The following is a 24783-nucleotide window of genomic DNA, read 5'->3' as shown; positions in this document are numbered from 1 at the left end:
CTTGATGAAAATAAGATATATCCTGTCATTATTAGTGCTAACCTTTCAGAGCATGAAGAAGAAAGATTATTGAAAACTCTAAAGAAGCACCGTGCTGCTATTGGATATACTCTGGATGATCTAAAGGGCATTAGTCCCACTCTATGTCAACATAAAATAAATTTGGAAGCAGATGCCAAACCAGTTCATGATCCTCAACGACGTCTGAATCCTAAAATGAAAGAAGTGGTAAGAAAAGAAATACTAAAGCTTCTGGAGGCAGGTACAATTTATCCCGTTGCTGAAAGTTAGTGGGTAAGTCCTGTTCATTGTGTCCCTAAGAAGGGAGGTATTACTGTTGTTCCTAATGATAAATATGAATTGATTCCACAAAGAATTATTACGGGTTATAGGATGGTAATTGATTTCCGCAAATTAAATAAGGCTACTAAGAAAGATCATTACCCCTTACCTTTTATCGATCAAATGCTAGAAATATTACGCAAGCATACACATTACTACTTTCTAGATGGTTATTCTGGTTTCTCTCAAATACCTGTGTTGGCTAAAGATCAATCAAAGACTACTTTTACATGCCCTTTTGGTACTTTTGCTTATAGACATATGCCTTTTGGTTTATGTAATGCACCTGCTACCTTTCAAAGATGCATGATGGCTATATTCTCTGACTTCTGTGAAAAGATTTGTGAGGTTTTCATGGATGACTTTTCCGTCTATGGATCTTCTTTTGATGATTGCTTGAGCAATCTTGATCGAGTTTTGCAGAGATGTGAAGAAAATAATCTTGTCTTGAATTGGGAAAAGTGCCACTTTATGGTTAATGAGGGTATTGTCTTGGGGCATAAAGTTTCTGAAAGAGGTATTGAAGTTGATAAAGCCAAGGTTGATGCTATTGAAAAGATGCCATGTCCCAAGGACATCAAAGGTATAAGAAGTTTCCTTGGTCATGCCGGATTTTATAGGAGGTTCATTAAGGACTTCTCAAAAATTTCTCGGCCTCTGACTAATTTATTACAAAAAGATATACCATTTGTCTTCGATGAGGATTGTGTAGAAGCATTTGAAATACTTAAGAAAGCATTAGTCTCTGCACCTATTGTTCAGCCACCTGATTGGAATTTACCCTTTGAAATCATGTGTGATGCTAGCGATTATGCTGTAGGTGTTGTGCTAGGGAAAAGAGTTCATAAGAAATTAAATGTTATCCATTATGCTAGTAAGACTCTAGACAATGCTCAAAGAAATTATGCTACTACTGAAAAAGAACTTTTAGCAGTTGTATTTGCTTGTGATAAGTTCAGACCTTATATTGTTGATTCTAAAGTAACTATCCGCACCGATCATGCTGCTATTAAATATCTTATGGAGAAGAAAGATGCTAAACCTAGACTTATTAGATGGGTTCTCTTGCTACAAGAATTTGATTTGCATATTGTTGATAGAAAAGGAGCTGAGAACCCCGTTGCAGGCAACTTATCTAGGTTAGAGAATGTTCTTGATGACCCACTACCTATTGATGATAGCTTTCCTGATGAACAATTAAATGTCATAAGTACTTCTCGTAGTACCCCTTGGTATGCTGATTATGCTAATTACATAGTTGCTAAATTTATACCACCTAGCTTCACATACCAACAAAAGAAAAAGTTCTTCTATGATTTGAGACATTACTTTTGGGATGACCCACATCTTTATAAAGAAGGAGTACATGGTGTTATTAGACGTTGTGTACCTGAGCATGAACAGGAACAGATCCTACACAAGTGCCACTCCGAAACTTATGGAGGACACCACGCGGGAGATAGAATTGCACATAAGGTATTGCAATCCGGTTTTTATTGGCCTACTCTCTTCAAGGATGCCCGTAAGTTTGTCCTATCTTGTGACGACTGTCAAAGAATTGGTAATATTAGTAGACGTCAAGAAATGCCTATGAATTATTCACTTGTTATTGAACCATTTGATGTTCGGGGCTTTGATTATATGGGACCATTTCCTGCCTCTAATGGATATACACATATTTTAGTTGCTGTTGATTACATTACTAAGTGGGTAGAAGCTATTCCAACTAGTAGTGCTGATCATAACACTTCTATTAAAATGCTTAAAGAAGTTATTTTTTCGAGGTTTGGAGTCCCTAGATATTTAATGACTGATGGTGGTTCACATTTTATTCATGGTGCTTTCCGTAAAATGCTTGCTAAATATGACGTCAATCATAGAATTGCATCTCCGTATCACCCACAGTCTAGTGGTCAAGTAGAATTGAGTAATAGAGAACTCAAATTAATTTTGCAAAAGACTGTTAATAGGTCTAGAAAGAATTGGTCCAAGAAACTTGATGACGCATTATGGGCCTATAGAACTGCATATAAAAATCCTATGGGTATGTCTCCGTATAAAATGGTATATGGAAAAGCATGTCACTTACCTCTCGAACTAGAACATAAGGCATATTGGGCTATTAAAGAGCTCAACTATGATTTCAAACTTGCCGGTGAAAAGAGGTTATTTGATATTAGCTCACTTGATGAATGGAGAACCCAAGCTTATGAAAATGCGAAGTTGTTTAAAGAAAAGGTTAAAAGATGGCATGACAAAAGGATACAAAAGCGTGAGTTTAATGTAGGTGATTATGTATTGCAATACAACTCTCGTTTAAGATTTTTTGTAGGTAAACTTCTCTCCAAATGGGAAGGCCCCTATGTTATCGAGGAGGTCTATCATTCCGGTGCCATAAAAATCAACAACTTCGAAGGCACAAATCCGAAGGTGGTAAACGGTCAAAGAATCAAACATTATATCTCGGGTAATCCCATAAATATTGAAACCGTAACCCTGGAGGAATACATAAGGGACACTCTCCAGAACGTTTAAGACTCCGAAAAGGAATAGCTATGTGGTACGGTAAGTAAACCAACTCCAAAACAATTTTTAAGGCCATATTTCTCTGTTTTGGAATATTTAGAAAAATAGAAAATTAAGTAGCAGTCCGGGAAGGACACGAGGGCCCCACGAGGGTGGAGGGCGCGCCCCTTCCTCGTGAGCACCTCGTGTGCCTTCTGGACTCCGTTTTCTTGCACGATATGTATTTTGGTCGGTAAAAATTCACTATATATTCTCCCGAAGGTTTTGACTCCCGTATCACACAATTATCCTCTGTTTTTGTTTTGAGCTGTCCCGCTGCAGATTAGATCAACATGTCTTCCCAGGATTCGGAAGGAGAAAGCTATGTGGATGATTACTTAGCTAATCCTAAGGTCTATGGAGATGTGGAGCACGATGGTTGGACCACGGAGGAAGAAGAGGACTATGAACCCAATGGGAAGGAGGAGACGAGCTCAGATGAAGATGAAGCCCCATTACCTCAACCTGGGGATATGCACGTGGAGTTCAAAAAGTCAAGTCTCCCTGATAGGGTAAAGAAACCAAAATTCGAGTTTATCCCTTTTCGTCTCTTGCAGGAAAATAAGCAGGACCTATGCAAAAAGATATTAACCCTAGAGTGGGAGATTGATGATCTGAGGGATCAAAATGCCGTCCTCAAGCGTAAATTAAGGGAGAAGTCTATGCCATCAACTAAGTCAACAACACCTCCACCTTCTTCACCAACCGAGATATAATCACATGGGTATGGGCACTCCCCTCGGCAACAGCCAAGCTTGGGGGAGGTGCCTCGGTATCGTATCACAATCACAACTCCTATCTTTACCATTTTCCTTGGTTCGATCCTATCAGGAGTATTTTGATCTAGTAGAATAAAGGTTCTTAGTATGATCTAGTTTGAGTTTTGCCTTATGATCTCTCTATGTTATCGAGTCTGTGAGCTATATAATAAAGATTAGTGTTGAGTCAAGGGATTGATTTTCTTGCTATGATCTTGGGTGAATAAAAGAAAAGAGAAAAAAAATAAGAAGAAACAAAAGTTCACATAGAAAGAGTGTGATGATTAAAAGTTGTTGGGAGTTGGCAGACATAGCTTTGGTCATCGTTGCAATTAATAGGAAGTAATAAGGAAAGAGAGGTTTCACATATAAACATACTATTATTGACATCTTTTATGATTGGGAGCACTCATCAAAATATGACATGCTAAAGAGTTGATGTTGGACAACGAAGACAACATAATGGGTTATGTTTTATTATATCTGAGATAAAGTATGTTGTCATGGATCATCCAACATGTTGAGCTTGCCTTTCCCCCTCATGCTAGCCAAATTCTCAGCACCAAGTAGAGATACTACCTGTGCTTCCAAATACCCTTAAACCAGTTTTGCCATGAGAGTACACTATATCTACCTATGGATTGAGTAAGATCCTTCAAGTAAGTTGTCATCGGTGCAAAGCAATAAAAATTGCTCTAAATATGTATGATTAGTGTGGGAGAAATAAGCTTTATAGGATCTTGTGATGTGGAAGTAATAAAAGCGATGGACTGCATATTAAAGGTTCATATCAAAAGGGGCAATATGAAGTGACGTTCTTTCGCATTAAGATTTTGTGCATCCAAACATAAAAGCGCATGGCAACCTCTGCTTCCCTCTGCGAAGGGCCTATCTTTTACTATTATCATCTACCTTATGCAAGTGTCATGGTGATCTTCACCTTTCCTTTTTCATTTTATCCTTTGGCAAGCCCAGCATGTTGGAAAGAACCTGATATATATATCTAATTGGATGTATGTGGCATGAGTTATTATTTTTGACATTACCCTTGACGTAAAAGGTTGTGGGGCGAAACTATAAGCCCCTATCTTTCTCTGTGTCCGATTAAAACTCCGTAACCACAAGTATTGCGCGAGTGTTAGCAATTATGAAGGACTAGATGATAGTTGAGTATGTGGACTTGCTTTTTAGCTCTGACATAGACTCTTTCTGATGTTATGATAAATTGCAATTACTTCAATGACTGAGGTTATAGTTTGTTGGTTCTCAATAAGGTTTCTCATTCATACTTCTCCATTATGAATAGATCATCACTTGAACATAAGTAATCATATGACAATATCTATGTATGTTGCTGTTATGAGAATAATCATGATGCGGTCATGTCCGTATTTTATTTTTATCGACGCCTCTACCTCTAAACATGGGGACACATTTATTGTTATCGGGTTTCGCTTGAGGACAAGCAAGGTCTAAGCTTGGGGGAGTTGATACATCCATTTTGCATCATGCTTTTATATCGATATTTATTGCATTATGGGCTGTTATTTCACATTAAGTCACAATACTTATGGCTATTCTCTCTTATTTTACAAGGTTTACATAAAGGAGGGAGAATGCCGGCAGCTGGAATTCCGGGCTAGAAAAGGAGCAAATATTAGAGACCTATTCTGCACAACTCCAAAAGTGCTGAAACTCCACGAAATACCTTATAATAAATAATGAAAAATCCTCGCCAAATATGAAGACCAGGGGCCCACACCCTTTCCATGAGGTAGGGGGGCGCCCCCCCTAGGGCGCGCCTCCTACCTCGTGGGCCCCCTGGTGGCTCTCCGATGACCATCTTCTGCTATATGAAGTCTTTTGTCGAGAAAAAAAATAAGAAGCAACCTTTCGGGATGAAACTCCGCCGCCATGAGGCGAAACCTTGGCAGATCCAATCTAGAGCTCCGGCAGAGCTGTTCTGCCGGGGAAACTTCCCTCCCGGAGGGGGAAATCATCGCCATCATCATCACCAACGCTCCTCTCATCGAGAGAGGGCAATCTCCATCAACATCTTCATCAGCACCATCTCATCTCAAAACCCTAGTTCATCTCTTGTATCCAATTCTTGTCTCCAAGTCCGGGATTGGTGCTAGTAGGTTGCTAGTAGTGTTAATTACTCCTTGTAGTTGATGCTAGTTGGTTTAATTGGTGGAAGATCATATGTTCAGATCCTTTATGCATATTATTACCCCTTTGATTATGAACATGAATATGCTTTGTGAGTAGTTACGTTTGTTCCCGAGGACAAGGGAGAAGTCTTGCTATTAGTAGTCATGTGAATTTGGTATTCGTTCGATATTTTGATGAGATGTATGTTGTCTAGCCTCTAGTGGTGTTATGTGAACGTCAACTACATAACACTTCACCATTATTTGGGCCTAGAGTAAGGCATTGGGAAGTAATAAGTAGATGATGGGTTGCTAGAGCGACAGAAGCTTAAACCCTAGTTTATGCGTTGCTTCGTAAGGGGCTGATTTGGATCCATATGTTTCATGCTATGGTTAGGTTTACCTTAATACTTTTGTTGTAGTTGCGGATGCTTGCAATAGAGGTTAATCATAAGTGGGATGCTTGTTCAAGTAAGAACACCACCCAAGCACCGGTCCACCCACATGTCAAATTATCAAAGTACCGAACACGAATTATATGAACGTGATGAAAACTAGCTTGACGATATTCCCATGTGTCCTCGGGAGCGCTTTTCCTTATATAAGAGTTTGTCCAGGCTTGTCCTTTGCTACAAAAGGATTGGGCCACCTTGCTGCACTTTATTTACTTTTGTTACTTGTTGCTCGTTACAAATTATCTTATCACAAAACTATCTGTTACCACTTATTTCAGTACATGCAGAGAATACCTTGCTGAAAACCGCTTATCATTTCCTTCTGCTCCTCGTTGGGTTCGACACTCTTACTTATCGAAAGGATTATGATAGATCCCCTATACTTGTGGGTCATCAATATCCTTCTGATTTTCTTGTCCTTGGTTCCCCACAAGATAGTTTTTGTCCCATTATATTTGGTAGACCCTTCTTAAGTATTGTTAATGCTACCATAGACTGCAAAAGGGATGTTGTTACTGTCGGTTTAGATGATATGACTCATGAATTTAATTTTTCTAAATTTAGTAGACAACACCATGAAGAAGATTACCTAGTAAGGATGAAATTATTGGTCTTGCTTCTATTGTCGTACCTCCTAGTGATCCTTTAGAACAATATTTGCTAGACCATGAAAGTGATATGTTTATGAATGAAAGAAGGGAATTAGATGAAGTATTCTTCTTGAGCGTCTCTTGGTGGCTTGTGTTACATCTCTAGATTCCCCCACTGTAATACTAGCAAGAAAATCTCTACATTCAGATTTGCGAGGTTCACTAACATCACCCCACTGAGGGAGTTTACAAGTAGTGTTAAAATCTTCTAAGTCCATGGTATAAGATTTATCATAAAGATCAAATAGGACAGTTTGAGAATTGATGAAAATTTAAACCTTCTCACAAATGAATCAGTTAAATAGAGGTATTGACGTCACTTATCTGCCTCGAAGCTCTCCAGATCAGCATTACACACATATGCATCAAATTCCTCTTTAATTCCTACTCGGATCATGAAGTCTTCTGACGGTCATTCACAAGGCCGCACTTGAGCGTCTCTTGGTGGTTCCTCGTCCGCATCGCGTATTACGGGCCTGGGTCCTTGCTTCCTTGAAGAACCACCTTGGTACAGTTTCCCAAACATATTTCTTCCTTTGAAAAATTTCTAAAATTTTTAGTAACTTCAAAATAAAAGTGAACCAAACTCAACAATATTGATAGCAACTACTCCTACAAGTGCCTAGAGGCAATATCATGCATCAAAACTACTTTTGACCACATAAATTTGACATGCAAGCTCAAGAACAGGGTCACCTAAGCAGCAAAAATTTGCAATGAATAAAGCACTAGAACAAAAACTAATTGGACCATTGGAGGAGTCACATACCAAAGAACAATCCCCTAAAGCAGTTTTGTGAATGGAGCTTTGAGCTAGGAGATCGAAAATGGCAGCAAGATGAGCTTGAACTCGGGTTTGAGCTGGTTGGTGATTTTTGTGGGAGGAAGAAGGAGTGTGTGGTAGCTGGAATAAGTTGAGGGGAGACACCATGGGCCCACGAGGCAGGGGGCGCACCCTCACCCTCGTGGGCATGTGGCTGCTCCCCCTGTTGTGTTTTCAGTGCCAGATATTCTAAAATATTCTAGAAAAAATCATATTTAAATTTCAGGGCATTTGGAGAACTTTTATTTTCGGGGTATTTTTATTGCATGGATAATTCAGAAAAACAAATAGAAAATACTATTTTTGATTTATTTAATATAAATAATAGAAAGTAAAAAGAGGGTACAGAAAGTTGCGCTTTCTAAATTCATCCATCTCATGCTCATCAAAAGGAACCCACTAACAAGGTTGATCAGGTCTTGTTAACAAACTCATTTCGAATAACATGAAACCGGAGAATTTTCGAATAACACTAGGTTAACTCAACGGGGATATGCATGTCCCCAACAATAAGAATACCATATTTCTTCTTGACAGTAGGAAGAGGAAATTCAAAACCTCCAATAGTAATTGTTGAAAATTTTCCAATAGAATTGATACTGTGGATTTGAGGTTGTTTCCTCGGAAAGTGTACCATATGCTCATTACCATTAACATGAAAAGTGACATTGCCTTTGGTGCAATCAATAACAGCCCCTGCAGTATTCAAGAAGGGTCTTCCAAGAATAATGGACATACTATCATCCTCGCGTATATCAAGAATAACAAAGTCCGTTAAAATAGTAACGTTTGCAACCACAACAGGCACATCCTCACAAATACCGACAGGTATAGCAGTTGATTTAGCAGCCATTTGCAAAGATATTTCAGTAGGTGTCAACTTATTCAAATCAAGTCTAAGATATAAAGAGAGAGGCATAACACTAACATCGGCTCCAAGGTCACATAAAGCAGTTTTAACATAGTTTCTTTTAATGGAGCATGGTATAGTTGGTACTCCTGGATCTCCTAGCTTCTTAGGTATTCCACCTTTAAAAGTATAATTTGCAAGCATGGTGGAAATTTCAGCTTTCGGTATCTTTCTTTTATTAGTAACAATTTCCTTCATATATTTAGCATAAGGATTCATTTTAAGCATATCAGTCAAACGCATACGCAAAAAGATAGGTCTAATCATTTCAGCAAAGCACTCAAAATCCTCATCATCCTTTTTCTTGGATGGTTTAGGAGGAAAAGGCATGGGTTTCTGAACCCATGATTCTCTTTCTTTACCGTGTTTCCTAGCAACAAAGTCTCTCTTATCATAATGTTGATTCTTTGATTGTGGGTTATTAGATCAACAACAGGTTCAATTTCTACATCATTATTATTGCTAGGTTGAGCATCAACATGAACATCATCATTAACATTATCACTAGGTTCATGTTCATTACCGGATTGTGTTTCAGCATCAGAAATAGAAATGTCATTGGGATTCTCAGGTGTGTCAACAACAGGTTCACTAGAAGCATGCAAGTCCTATCATTCTTCTTTTTCTTCCTTTTAGAAGGACTAGGTGCGTCAATATTAATTCTTTGAGAATATTGCTCAATTCTCTTAGGATGGCCCTCAGGATACAAAGGTTCCTGAGTCATTTTACCACCTCTAGTCATAACTCTAACAACATTATCATTCTTCTTCTTATTTAATTCATTGAGCAAATCATTCCGAGCCTTAAGCACTTGTTCTACTTGAGTGGTAACCATAGAAGCATGTTTACTAATAAGTTTAAGTTCACCTTTGACATTAGCCATATAATCACCCAAGTGTTCAATCATATACGCATTATGTTTCAATTGTCTACCAACATAAGCATTAAAATCTTCTTGCTAACCATAAAGTTATCAAATTCATCCAAACATTGGCTAGCAAATTTACCAGGAGGGATTTCAGCTTTATCATATCTATAGAGAGAATTTACCTTTACTACCTGTGTCGGGTTATCGAGACCATGTGTTTCTTCAATAGGTGATGAATTAAGACCATGTATTTCTTCAACAGGCGGTAAATTCTTAACATCTTCAGCTTTTATACCTTTTCTTTCATAGATTTCTTTGCCTCTTGCATATCTTCAAGACTGAGAAATAGAATACCCCTTTTCTTCGGAGTTGGCTTAGGAGTTGGTTCTGGAAGTGTCCAATTATTTTCATTAGTCAACATATTATTCAATAGAATTTCAGCTTGATCAACAGTTCTTTCCCTGAAAACACAACCAGCATAACTATCCAGGTAATCTCTGGAAGCATCGGTTAGTCCATTAGAAAAGATATCAAGTATTTCATTTTTCTTGAGAGGATGATCAGGCAAAGCATTAAGTAATTGGAGAAGCCTCCCCAAGCTTGTGGGAGAATCTCTTCTTCAAATTGCACAAAATTATATATCTCCCTTAAAGCAGCTTGTTTCTTATGAGTGGGGAAATATTTAGCAGAGAAGTAGTAAATCATATCCCGGGGACTATGCACACAACCAGGATCAAGAGAATTAAACCATATCTTAGCATCACCCTTTAATGAGAACGGAAATAATTTAAGGATGTAATAATAGCGTGTTCTCTCATCATTAGTGAACAGGGTAGCTATATCATTTAATTTAGTAAGATGTGCCACAACAGTTTCAGATTCATAGCCATAGAAAGGATCAGATTCAACCAAAGTAATTAACTCAGGATCAACAGAGAAATCATAATCCTTATCAGTAAAAAAGATAGGTGAAGTGGCATAAGCAGGATCATATTTCATTCTAGCATTCAGAGCTTTTTCTTTAAGCTTAGCTAATAGCTTCTTAAGATCACTTCTACCATTGCAGGCAAGAAAGTCTCTAGCGGTCTCTTCATCCATAACATAACCCTCAGGAACAACATGCAATTCATATCTAGGGGGAGAATCTTCATCATCTTTTTCATCAATATTATCAGTTTCAATAATTTCATTCTCTCTAGCCCTAGCAAGTTGTTCATCAAGAAGTTCACCAAGTGGCACAGTATTATCAAGCATAGAAGTAGTTTCATCTTAAGTATCATGCATAGCAAAAGTGGTATCATCAATAACATGCGACATATTGGAATTAATAGCAGAAGCAGGTTTAGGTGTCGCAAGCTTACTCAAAACAGAAGGTGAATCAAGTGCAGAGCTAGATGGCAGTTCCTTACCTCCCCTTGTAGTTGAGGGAAAAATCTTGGTTCTTTGATCTTTCAAGTTCTTCATAATGATAAGCAGATATAAATCCCAAGTGACTCAAAGAATAGAGCTATGCTCCCCGGCAACAGCGCCAAAAAATGTTCTTGATAACCCACAAGTATAGGGGATCGCAACAGTTTTAGAGGGTAGAGTATTCAACCCAAATTTATTGATTCAACACAAGGGGAGCCAAAGAATATTCTCAAGTATTAGCAGCTGAGTTGTCAATTCAACCACACCTGGAAACTTAATATCTGCAGCAAAGTGTTTAGTAGCAAAGTAATATGATAGTAGTGGTAACTGTGGCAAAAGGTAATGGTAGCAAAAGTAATATTTTTGGGTTTTGTAGTGACTGTAACAGTAGCGATGGAAAAGTAAATAAGCGAAGAACGATATAGGAAAAACTCGTAGGCATTGGATCGGTGATGGAGAATTATGCCGGATGCAATTGATCATGTAACTGTCATAACCTAGGGTAACACAGAACTAGCTCCAGTTCATCAATGTAATGTAGGCATGTATTCCGAATATAGTCATACGTGCTTATGGAAAAGAACTTGCATGACATCTTTTGTCCTACCCTCCCGTGGCAGCAGGGTCCTATTGGAAACTAAGGGATATTAAGGCCTCCTTTTAATAGAGTACCGGACCAAAGCATTATAATTTTTGGCCTCGCGAAGGAGAAAGCATCGCTCAAGCTTGGGGGAGGCTTAAATCAATGTTATATTCATGCCCCAATCATGAGCTCTCAAGAGAAATGATTATTCAAAAATTTTATGCTCGGCTTTCTGGTAACAATCGCACCATGCTTGATACTTCTTGTGCTGCCTCTTTTATGATGAAGTCTATTGAATTCAAATGGGATTTATTGGAAAGAATTAAACGCAACTCCGAAGATTGGGACCTCGACAATGGTAAGGAGTCAGGTATGACACCTAGTTTTGATTGTGTTAAATATTTTATGGATACCGATATTTTTCGTAAATTTAGCACTAAATATGGACTTGACTCTGAGATAGTAGCTTCTTTCTATGAATCTTTTGCTGCTTATGTTGATCTCCCCAAGGAGAAGTGGTTTAAATATCATCCTCCCATAGAAGTAAAAGTAGCTACACCTATTAAAGTTGAAGAAAAGACTATTACTTATAATGATCCTATTGTTCCTACTTCTTATGTTGAGAAACCACCTTTCCCTGTTAGGATAAAGGATCATGCTAAAGCTTCAACTGTGATTCGTAAAAGCAATATTAAAACATATACACCTCCTGAGCAAGTTAAAGTTGAACCTAATATTGCTATTGTTAAAGATCTCTTGTCTGATAATATAGATGGGCATGTTATTTATTTCTGTAATGAACTGCTAGAATTGCTAAACCCCGTGATACAGATAAACCTAGACCTGTGGTAGGTATGCCTGTTATGTCTGTTAAAATAGGAGATCATTGTTATCATGGCTTATGTGATATGGGTGCTAGTGCTAGTGCAATACCTTATTCTTTATACCAAGAAGTTATGCATGATATTGCACCTGCTGAGATGGAAGATATTGATGTTACAATTAAACTTGCTAATAGAGATACTATTTCACCAATGGGAATTTTTAGAGATGTTGAAGTCTTGTGTGGGAAAACTAAATATCTGATATGTCCATTTTGCATCATGCTTTTATATCGATATTTATCGCATTATGGGTTGTTATTTCACATTAAGTCACAATACTTATGGCTATTCTCTCTTATTTTACAAGGTTTACATAAAGGAGGGAGAATGCCGGCAGCTGGAATTCTGGGCTGAAAAAGGAGCAAATATTAGAGACCTATTCTGCACAACTCCAAAAGTCCTGAAACTCCACGGAATACCTTATAATAAATAATGAAAAATCCTCGCCAAAGATGAAGACCAAGGGGGCCCACACCCTTTCCACGAGGGTGGGGCGCGCCCCCTACCTCGTGGGCCCCCTGGTGGCTCTCCGATGACCATCTTCTACTATATGAAGTCTTTCGTCGATAAAAAAAGAAGCAACCTTTCGGGAGGAAACTCCGCCGCCACGAGGCGGAACCTTGGCGGATCCAATCTAGAGCTTCGGCAGAGCTATTCTGCCGGGGAAACTTCCCTCCTAGAGGGGGAAATCATCGCCATCGTCATCACCAACGCTCCTCTCATCGGGAGAGGGCAATCTCCATCAACATCTTCATCCGCACCATCTCATCTCAAAACCCTAGTTCATATCTTGTATCCAATTCTTGTCTCCAAGTCCGGGATTGGTGCTAGTAGGTTGCTAGTAGTGTTAATTACTCCTTGTAGTTGATGCTAGTTAGTTTAATTGGTGGAAGATCATATGTTCAGATCCTTTATGCATATTATTACCCCTCTGATTATGAACATGAATATGCTTTGTGAGTAGTTACGTTTGTTCCTGAGGACAAGGGAGAAGTCTTGCTATTAGTAGTCATGTGAATTTGGTATTCATTCGATATTTTGATGAGATGTATGTTGTCTAGCCTCTAGTGGTGTTATGTGAACGTAGACTACATAACACTTCACCATTATTTGGGCCTAGAGGAAGGCATTGGGAAGTAATAAGTAGATGATGGGTTGCTAGAGTGACAGAAGCTTAAACCCTAGTTTATGCGTTGCTTCGTAAGGGCCTGATTTGGATCCATATGTTTCATGCTATGGTTAGGTTTACCCTAATACTTTTGTTGTAGTTGCGGATGCTTGCAATAGAGGTTAATCATAAGTGGGATGCTTGTTCAAGTAAGAACAACACCCAAGCACCGGTCCACCCACATGTCAAATTATCAAAGTACCGAACACGAATTATATGAACGTGATGAAAACTAGCTTGACGATATTCCCATGTGTCATCGGGAGCGCTTTTCCTTATATAAGAGTTTGTCCAGGCTTGTCCTTTGCTACAAAAAGGATTGGGCCACCTTGCTGCACTTTCTTTACTTTTGTTACTTGTTGCTCGTTACAAATTATCTTATCACAAAAGTATCTGTTACCACTTATTTCAGTACTTGCAGAGAATACCTTGCTGAAAACCGCTTATCATTTCCTTCTGCTCCTCGTTGGGTTAGACACTCTTACTTATCGAAAGGACTACGATAGATCCCCTATACTTGTGGGTCATCAAGACTCTTTTCTGGCGCCGTTGCCGGGGAGTGAAGCGCCTTTGGTAGGTGGAATTTGGTAAGGAAAAATTTATATTGTGTGCTGAAATTTACTGTCACTTGTTACTATGGAAAGTAATCCTTTGAGGGGCTTGTTCGGGGTATCTTCACCCTGACCAGTAGAGCAAAGAGTTGATCCTCAACCTACTGAACCTATTGAAAATAAAATTCCTTATGAGTATCCTTCGGGTATGATAGAAAAACTGCTAGCTAATCCTTTTACAAGAGATGGAACAAAGCATCCTGATGAACATCTAATATATGTGGATGAAGTTTGTGGATTATTTAAGCTTGCAGGTATACGCGATGATGTTGCTAAGAAGAAGGTCTTCCCTTTATCTTTGAAGGGAGACACATTGACATGGTATAGGCTATGTGATGATATGAGATCGTGGAACTATAGAAGATTGAAATTGGAATTTCGTCAAAAGTATTACCCTATGCATCTTGTTCATCGTGACCGCAATTATATATATAATTTTTGACCTCGCAAAGGAGAAAGCATCGCTCAAGCTTGGGGGAGGCTTAAATCAATGTTATATTCATGCCCCAATCATGAGTTCCCAAGAGAAATAATTCTTCAAAAAATTTATGCTCGGCTTTCTGAAAATAATCGCACCATGCTCGATACTTCTTGTGCTGGCTCCTTTATGATGAAGACTATTGGATTTAGATGGGTTTTATTGGATAGAATTAAATGCAAATCTGAAGGTTGGGACCTCGACAATGGTAAGGAGTCAGGTATGACACCTAAGTTTGATTGTGTTAAATCTTTTATGGATACCAATATTTTCCGTAAGTTTAGCACTAAATATGGACTTGATTCTGAGATAGTAGCTTCTTTCTGTGAATCTTTTGCTACTTATGTTGATCTCCCTAAGGAGAAGTGGTTTAAATATCATCCTCCCATAGAAGTAAAAGTAGCTGCACCTATTAAAGTTGAAGAAAAGACTGTCACTTATAATGATCCTATTGTTCCTACTTGTTATGTTGAGAAACCACCTTTCCCTGTTAGGATAAAGGATCATGCTATAGCTTCAACTATGGTTCATAAAAGCAATATTAAAACATATACACCTCCTGAGCAAGTTAAGGTTGAACCTAATATTGCTATTGTTAAATATCTCTTGTCTGATAATATTGATGGGCATGTTATTTACTTCTGTAATGAAACTGCTAGAATTGCTAAACCCCGTGATATAGATAAACCTAGACCCATGGTAGGCATGCCTGTTATTTTTGTTAAAATAGGAGATCATTGTTATCATGGCTTATGTGATATGGGTGCTAGTGCTAGTGCAATACCTATTGACTTATACAAAGAAATTATGCATGATATTGCACCTGTTGAGTTAGAAGAAATTGATGTTACTATTAAACTTGCTAATAGAGATACTATTTCACCAATGGGAATTGTTAGAGATGTTGAAGTCTTGTGTGGGAAAACTAAATATCCTGCTGATTTTCTTGTTCTTGGTTCCCCACAAGATAGCTTTTGTCCCATTATATTTGGTAGACCCTTCTTAAATACTGTTAATGCCACCATAGATTGCACAAGGGATGTTGTTACTGTCGGCTTAGATGATATGACTCATGAGTTTAATTTCTCTAAATTTAGTAAACAACACCGTGAAGAAGAATTGCATAGTAAGGATGAAATTATTGGTCTTACTTCTATTGCCGTACCTCCTTGTGATCCTTTAGACCAATATTTGCTAGACCATGAGAATGATATGTTTATGAATGAAAGAAGGGAAATAGATGAAGTATTTTTTAAAGAGGAACCTATTCTGAAACACAATTTGCCTGTTGAAATCCTAGGGGATCCTCGTCCACCTAAGGGTGATCCCGTGTTTGAGCTTAAACCCTTGCCTGATAATCTTAAATATGCTTATCTTGATGAAAAGAAGATATATCCTGTCATTATTAGTGCTAACCTTTCAGAGCATGAAGAAGAAAGATTATTGAAAAGTCTGAAGAAGCACCGTGCTGCTATTGGATATACTCTGGATGATCTAAAGGGCATTAGTCCCACTCTATGTCAACATAAAATAAATTTGGAAGCAGATGCCAAACCAGTTCGTGATCCTCAACGACGTCTGAATCCTAAAATGAAAGAAGTGGTAAGAAAAGAAATACTAAAGCTTCTGGAGGCAGGTACAATTTATCCCGTTGCTGAAAGTTAGTGGGTAAGTCCTGTTCATTGTGTCCCTAAGAAGGGAGGTATTACTGTTGTTCCTAATGATAAATATGAATTGATTCCACAAAGAATTATTACGGGTTATAGGATGGTAATTGATTTCCGCAAATTAAATAAGGCTACTAAGAAAGATCATTACCCCTTACCTTTTATCGATCAAATGCTAGAAATATTACGCAAGCATACACATTACTACTTTCTAGATGGTTATTCTGGTTTCTCTCAAATACCTGTGTCGGCTAAAGATCAATCAAAGACTACTTTTACATGCCCTTTTGGTACTTTTGCTTATAGACATATGCCTTTTGGTTTATGTAATGCACCTGCTACCTTTCAAAGATGCATGATGGCTATATTCTCTGACTTCTGTGAAAAGATTTGTGAGGTTTTCATGAATGACTTTTCCGTCTATGGATCTTCTTTTGATGATTGCTTGAGCAATCTTGATCGAGTTTTGCAGAGATGTGAAGAAAATAATCTTGTCTTGAATTGGGAAAAGTGCCACTTTATGGTTAATGAGGGTATTGTCTTGGGGCATAAAGTTTCTGAAAGAGGTATTGAAGTTGATAAAGCCAAGGTTGATGCTATTGAAAAGATGCCATGTCCCAAGGACATCAAAGGTATAAGAAGTTTCCTTGGTCATGCCGGATTTTATAGGAGGTTCATTAAGGACTTCTCAAAAATTTCTCGGCCTCTGACTAATTTATTACAAAAAGATATACCATTTGTCTTCGATGAGGATTGTGTAGAAGCATTTGAAATACTTAAGAAAGCATTAGTCTCTGCACCTATTGTTCAGCCACCTGATTGGAATTTACCCTTTGAAATCATGTGTGATGCTAGCGATTATGCCGTAGGTGTTGTGCTAGGGAAAAGAGTTCATAAGAAATTAAATGTTATCCATTATGCTAGTAAGACTCTAGACAATGCTCAAAGAAATTATGCTACTACTGAAAAAGAACTTTTAGCAGTTGTATTTGCTTGTGATAAGTTCAGACCTTATATTGTTGATTCTAAAGTAACTATCCACACCGATCATGCTGCTATTAAATATCTTATGGAGAAGAAAGATGCTAAACCTAGACTTATTAGATGGGTTCTCTTGCTACAAGAATTTGATTTGCATATTGTTGATAGAAAAGGAGCTGAGAACCCCGTTGCAGGCAACTTATCTAGGTTAGAGAATGTTCTTGATGACCCACTACTATTGATGATAGCTTTCCTGATGAACAATTAAATGTCATAAGTACTTCTCGTAGTACCCCTTGGTATGCTGATTATGCTAATTACATAGTTGCTAAATTTATACCACCTAGCTTCACATACCAACAAAAGAAAAAGTTCTTCTATGATTTGAGACATTACTTTTGGGATGACCCACATCTTTATAAAGAAGGAGTACATGGTGTTATTAGACGTTGTGTACCTGAGCATGAACAGGAACAGATCCTACACAAGTGCCACTCCGAAACTTATGGAGGACACCACGCGGGAGATAGAATTGCACATAAGGTATTGCAATCCGGTTTTTATTGGCCTACTCTCTTCAAGGATGCCCGTAAGTTTGTCCTATCTTGTGACGACTGTCAAAGAATTGGTAATATTAGTAGACGTCAAGAAATGCCTATGAATTATTCACTTGTTATTGAACCATTTGATGTTCGGGGCTTTGATTATATGGGACCATTTCCTGCCTCTAATGGATATACACATATTTTAGTTGCTGTTGATTACATTACTAAGTGGGTAGAAGCTATTCCAACTAGTAGTGCTGATCATAACACTTCTATTAAAATGCTTAAAGAAGTTATTTTTTCGAGGTTTGGAGTCCCTAGATATTTAATGACTGATGGTGGTTCACATTTTATTCATGGTGCTTTCTGTAAAATGCTTGCTAAATATGACGTCAATCATAGAATTGCATCTCCGTATCACCCACAGTCTAGTGGTCAAGTAGAATTGAGTAATAGAGAACTCAAATTAATTTTGCAAAAGACTGTTAATAGGTCTAGAAAGAATTGGTCCAAGAAACTTGATGACGCATTATGGGCCTATAGAACTGCATATAAAAATCCTATGGGTATGTCTCCGTATAAAATGGTATATGGAAAAGCATGTCACTTACCTCTCGAACTAGAACATAAGGCATATTGGGCTATTAAAGAGCTCAACTATGATTTCAAACTTGCCGGTGAAAAGAGGTTATTTGATATTAGCTCACTTGATGAATGGAGAACCCAAGCTTATGAAAATGCGAAGTTGTTTAAAGAAAAGGTTAAAAGATGGCATGACAAAAGGATACAAAAGCGTGAGTTTAATGTAGGTGATTATGTATTGCAATACAACTCTCGTTTAAGATTTTTTGTAGGTAAACTTCTCTCCAAATGGGAAGGCCCCTATGTTATCGAGGAGGTCTATCATTCCGGTGCCATAAAAATCAACAACTTCGAAGGCACAAATCCGAAGGTGGTAAACGGTCAAAGAATCAAACATTATATCTCGGGTAATCCCATAAATATTGAAACCGTAACCCTGGAGGAATACATAAGGGACACTCTCTAGAACGTTTAAGACTCCGAAAAGGAATAGGTATGTGGTACGGTAAGTAAACCAACTCCAAAACAATTTTTAAGGCCATATTTCTCTGTTTTGGAATATTTAGAAAAATAGAAAATTAAGTAGCAGTCCGAGAAGGACACGAGGGCCCCACGAGGGTGGAGGGCGCGCCCCTTCCTCGTGAGCACCTCGTGTGCCTTCTGGACTCCGTTTTCTTGCACGATATGTATTTTGGTCGGTAAAAATTCACTATATATTCTCCCGAAGGTTTTGACTCCCGTATCACACAATTATCCTCTGTTTTTGTTTCGAGCTGTCCCGCTGCAGATTAGATCAACATGTCTTCCCAGGATTCGGAAGGAGAAAGCTATGTGGATGATTACTTAGCTAATCCTAAGGTCTATGGAGATGTGGAGCACGATGGTTGGACCACGGAGGAAGAAGAGGACTATGAACCCAATGGGAAGGAGGAGACGAGCTCAGATGAAGATGAAGCCCCATTACCTCAACCTGGGGATATGCACGTGGAGTTCAAAAAGTCAAGTCTCCCTGATAGGGTAAAGAAACCAAAATTCGAGTTTATCCCTTTTCGTCTCTTGCAGGAAAATAAGCAGGACCTATGCAAAAAGATATTAACCCTAGAGTGGGAGATTGATGATCTGAGGGATCAAAATGCCGTCCTCAAGCGTAAATTAAGGGAGAAGTCTATGCCATCAACTAAGTCAACAACACCTCCACCTTCTTCACCAACCGAGATATAATCACATGGGTATGGGCACTCCCCTCGGCAACAGCCAAGCTTGGGGGAGGTGCCTCGGTATCGTATCACAATCACAACTCCTATCTTTACCATTTTCCTTGGTTCGATCCTATCAGGAGTATTTTGATCTAGTAGAATAAAGGTTCTTAGTATGATCTAGTTTGAGTTTTGCCTTATGATCTCTCTATGTTATCGAGTCTGTGAGCTATATAATAAAGATTAGTGTTGAGTCAAGGGATTGATTTTCTTGCTATGATCTTGGGTGAATAAAAGAAAAGAGAAAAAAAATAAGAAGAAACAAAAGTTCACATAGAAAGAGTGTGATGATTAAAAGTTGTTGGGAGTTGGCAGACATAGCTTTGGTCATCGTTGCAATTAATAGGAAGTAATAAGGAAAGAGAGGTTTCACATATAAACATACTATTATTGACATCTTTTATGATTGGGAGCACTCATCAAAATATGACATGCTAAAGAGTTGATGTTGGACAACGAAGACAACATAATGGGTTATGTTTTATTATATCTGAGATAAAGTATGTTGTCATGGATCATCCAACATGTTGAGCTTGCCTTTCCCCCTCATGCTAGCCAAATTCTCAGCACCAAGTAGAGATACTACCTGTGCTTCCAAATACCCTTAAACCAGTTTTGCCATGAGAGTACACTATATCTACCTATGGATTGAGTAAGATCCTTCAAGTAAGTTGTCATCGGTGCAAAGCAATAAAAATTGCTCTAAATATGTATGATTAGTGTGGGAGAAATAAGCTTTATAGGATCTTGTGATGTGGAAGTAATAAAAGCGATGGACTGCATATTAAAGGTTCATATCAAAAGGGGCAATATGAAGTGACGTTCTTTCGCATTAAGATTTTGTGCATCCAAACATAAAAGCGCATGGCAACCTCTGCTTCCCTCTGCGAAGGGCCTATCTTTTACTATTATCATCTACCTTATGCAAGTGTCATGGTGATCTTCACCTTTCCTTTTTCATTTTATCCTTTGGCAAGCCCAGCATGTTGGAAAGAACCTGATATATATATCTAATTGGATGTATGTGGCATGAGTTATTATTTTTGACATTACCCTTGACGTAAAAGGTTGTGGGGCGAAACTATAAGCCCCTATCTTTCTCTGTGTCCGATTAAAACTCCGTAACCACAAGTATTGCGCGAGTGTTAGCAATTATGAAGGACTAGATGATAGTTGAGTATGTGGACTTGCTTTTTAGCTCTGACATAGACTCTTTCTGATGTTATGATAAATTGCAATTGCTTCAATGACTGAGGTTATAGTTTGTTGGTTCTCAATAAGGTTTCTCATTCATACTTCTCCATTATGAATAGATCATCACTTGAACATAAGTAATCATATGACAATATCTATGTATGTTGCTGTTATGAGAATAATCATGATGCGGTCATGTCCGTATTTTATTTTTATCGACGCCTCTACCTCTAAACATGGGGACATATTTATTGTTATCGGGTTTCGCTTGAGGAGAAGCAAGGTCTAAGCTTGGGGGAGTTGATACATCCATTTTGCATCATGCTTTTATATCGATATTTATTGCATTATGGGCTGTTATTTCACATTAAGTCACAATACTTATGGCTATTCTCTCTTATTTTACAAGGTTTACATAAAGGAGGGAGAATGCCGGCAGCTGGAATTCTGGGCTAGAAAAGGAGCAAATATTAGAGACATATTCTGCACAACTCCAAAAGTGCTGAAACTCCACGGAATACCTTATAATAAATAATGAAAAATCCTCGCCAAATATGAAGACCAGGGGCCCACACCCTTTCCACGAGGGAGGGGGGCGCCCCCCCTAGGGCGCGCCTCCTACCTCGTGGGCCCCCTGGTGGCTCTCCGATGACCATCTTCTGCTATATGAAGTCTTTTGTCGAGAAAAAAAATAAGAAGCAACCTTTCGGGATGAAACTCCGCCGCCATGAGGCGAAACCTTGGCGGATCCAATCTAGAGCTCCGGCAGAGCTGTTCTGCCGGGGAAACTTCCCTCCCGGAGGGGGAAATCATCGCCATCATCATCACCAACGCTCCTCTCATCGAGAGAGGGCAATCTCCATCAACATCTTCATCAGCACCATCTCATCTCAAAACCCTAGTTCATCTCTTGTATCCAATTCTTGTCTCCAAGTCCGGGATTGGTGCTAGTAGGTTGCTAGTAGTGTTAATTACTCCTTGTAGTTGATGCTAGTTGGTTTAATTGGTGGAAGATCATATGTTCAGATCCTTTATGCATATTATTACCCCTTTGATTATGAACATGAATATGCTTTGTGAGTAGTTACGTTTGTTCCCGAGGACAAGGGAGAAGTCTTGCTATTAGTAGTCATGTGAATTTGGTATTCGTTCGATATTTTGATGAGATGTATGTTGTCTAGCCTCTAGTGGTGTTATGTGAACGTCAACTACATAACACTTCACCATTATTTGGGCCTAGAGTAAGGCATTGGGAAGTAATAAGTAGATGATGGGTTGCTAGAGCGACATAAGCTTAAACCCTAGTTTATGCGTTGCTTCGTAAGGGGCTGATTTGGATCCATATGTTTCATGCTATGGTTAGGTTTACCTTAATACTTTTGTTGTAGTTGCGGATGCTTGCAATAGAGGTTAATCATAAGTGGGATGCTTGTTCAAGTAAGAACACCACCCAAGCACCGGTCCACCCACATGTCAAATTATCAAAGTACCGAACACGAATTATATGAACGTGATGAAAACTAGCTTGACGATATTCCCATGTGTCCTCGGGAGCGCTTTTCCTTATATAAGAGTTTGTCCAGGCTTGTCCTTTGCTACAAAAAGGATTGGGCCACCTTGCTGCACTTTATTTACTTTTGTTACTTGTTGCTCGTTACAAATTATCTTATCACAAAACTATCTGTTACCACTTATTTCAGTACATGCAGAGAATACCTTGCTGAAAACCGCTTATCATTTCCTTCTGCTCCTCGTTGGGTTCGACACTCTTACTTATCGAAAGGATTATGATAGATCCCCTATACTTGTGGGTCATCAATATCCTTCTGATTTTCTTGTCCTTGGTTCCCCACAAGATAGTTTTTGTCCCATTATATTTGGTAGACCCTTCTTAAGTATTGTTAATGCTACCATAGACTGCAAAAGGGATGTTGTTACTGTCGGTTTAGATGATATGACTCATGAATTTAATTTTTCTAAATTTAGTAGACAACACCATGAAGAAGAATTACCTAGTAAGGATGAAATTATTGGTCTTGCTTCTATTGCCGTACCTCCTAGTGATCCTTTAGAACAATATTTGCTAGACCATGAAAGTGATATGTTTATGAATGAAAGAAGGGAATTAGATGAAGTATTCTTTAAACAGGAACCTATTCTGGAAAACATATTACCTGTTGAAATCCTAGGGGATCCTCCTCCACCCAAGGGTGATCCCGTGTTTGAGCTTAAACCGTCACCTGATACTCTTAAATATGCTTATCTTGATGAGAAAAAGAATATCATGTTATTATTAGTGCTAACCTTTCAGAGCATGAAGAAGAGAGATCATTGAAAACTCTGAAGAAGCACCGTGCTGCTATTGGGTATACTCTTGATGATCTTAAGGGCATTAGTCTCACTCTATGTCAACATAAAATTAATTTGGAAGAAGATGCTAAACCAGTTCCTGATCATCAACGCTGTCTGAATCCTAAAATGAAAGAAGTGGTAAGAAAGGAGATACTAAATCTCCTCGAGGCAGGTATAATTTATCCCGTTGCTGATAGTAAGTGGGTAAGTCATGTCCATTGTGTCCCTAAGAAGGGAGGTATTACTGTCGTTCCTAATGATAAAGATGAATTGATTCCTCAAAGAATTATTACTAGTTATAGGATGGTAATTGATTTCCGAAAATTAAATAAGGCTACTAAAAAAGATCATTACCCCTTACCTTTTATCGATCAAATGCTAGAAAGATCGTCTAAACATACACATTTTTGCTTTCTAGATGGTTATTCTGGTTTCTCTCAAATACCTGTGTCAGCCAAAGATCAATCAAGGACTACTTTTACATGCCCTTTTAGTACTTTTGCTTATAGACGTATGCCTTTTGGTTTATGTAATGCACCTGCTACCTTTCAAAGATGCATGATGGCTATATTCTCTGACTTTTGTGAAAAGATTTGTGAGGTTTTCATGGACGACTTTTCCGTCTATGGATCTTCTTTTGATGATTGCTTGAGAAACCTTGATCGAGTTTTGCAGAGATGTGAAGAAACTAATCTTGTCTTGAATTGGAAAAAGTGACACTTTATGGTTAATGAAGGTATTGTCTTGGGGCATAAAGTTTCTGAAAGAGGTATTGAAGTTGATAAAGCCAAGGTTGATTCTATTGAAAAGATGCCATGTCCCAGTGACATCAAAGGTATAAGAAGTTTCCTTGGTCATGCCGGTTTTTATAGGAGGTTCATTAAGGACTTCTCAAAAATCTCTCGGCCTCTGACTAATTTAATACAAAAAGATATACTATTTATTTTTGATAATGATTGTGTAGAAGCATTTGAAATACTTAAGAAAGCATTGATCTCTGCACCTATTGTTCAGCCACCTGATTGGAATTTACCCTTTGAAATTATGTGCGATGCTAGTGATTATGCTATAGGTGCTGTTCTAGGACAAAGAGTTGATAAGAAACTAAACGTTATTCAATATGTTAGTAAAACTCTAGACAATGCTCAAAGAAATTATTCTACTACTGAAAAAGAATTCTTAGCAGTTGTATTTGCTTGTGATAAGTTTAGACCTTATATTGTTGATTCTAAAGTAACTATTCACACTGATCATGCTGCTATTAAATATCTTATGGAAAAGATGTTGGGGAATGTAGCAGAAATTCAAAATTTTCCTACGTGTCACCAAGATCTATCTATGGAGAGACTAGCAACGAGGGGAAGGAGAGTGCATCTACATACCCTTGTAGATCGCTAAGCGGAAGCGTTCAAGAGAACGGGGTTGATGGAGTCGTACTCGTCGTGATTCAAATCACCAATGATCCTAGCGCCGAGCGGACGGCACCTCCGCGCTCAACACACGTATGGAGCAGCGACGTCTCCTCCTTCTTGATCCAGCAAGGGGGAA

At 38.4% G+C, this 24783-nt stretch overlaps 1 pseudogene; it reads left to right on the top strand.

The window, feature by feature from the left end:
* The first annotated feature begins 1374 nt into the window (after positions 1 to 1374).
* LOC123058365 (uncharacterized) lies at positions 1375 to 24504 on the top strand (annotated as a pseudogene).
* Positions 24505 to 24783: the final 279 nt, after the last annotated feature.

The sequence above is a fragment of the Triticum aestivum genome, chromosome 3A (genome assembly GCF_018294505.1).
Source record: "Triticum aestivum cultivar Chinese Spring chromosome 3A, IWGSC CS RefSeq v2.1, whole genome shotgun sequence".
Taxonomy (NCBI): Eukaryota; Viridiplantae; Streptophyta; class Magnoliopsida; order Poales; family Poaceae; genus Triticum; species Triticum aestivum.
This window is presented reverse-complemented; position numbering and strand designations above follow the sequence as displayed.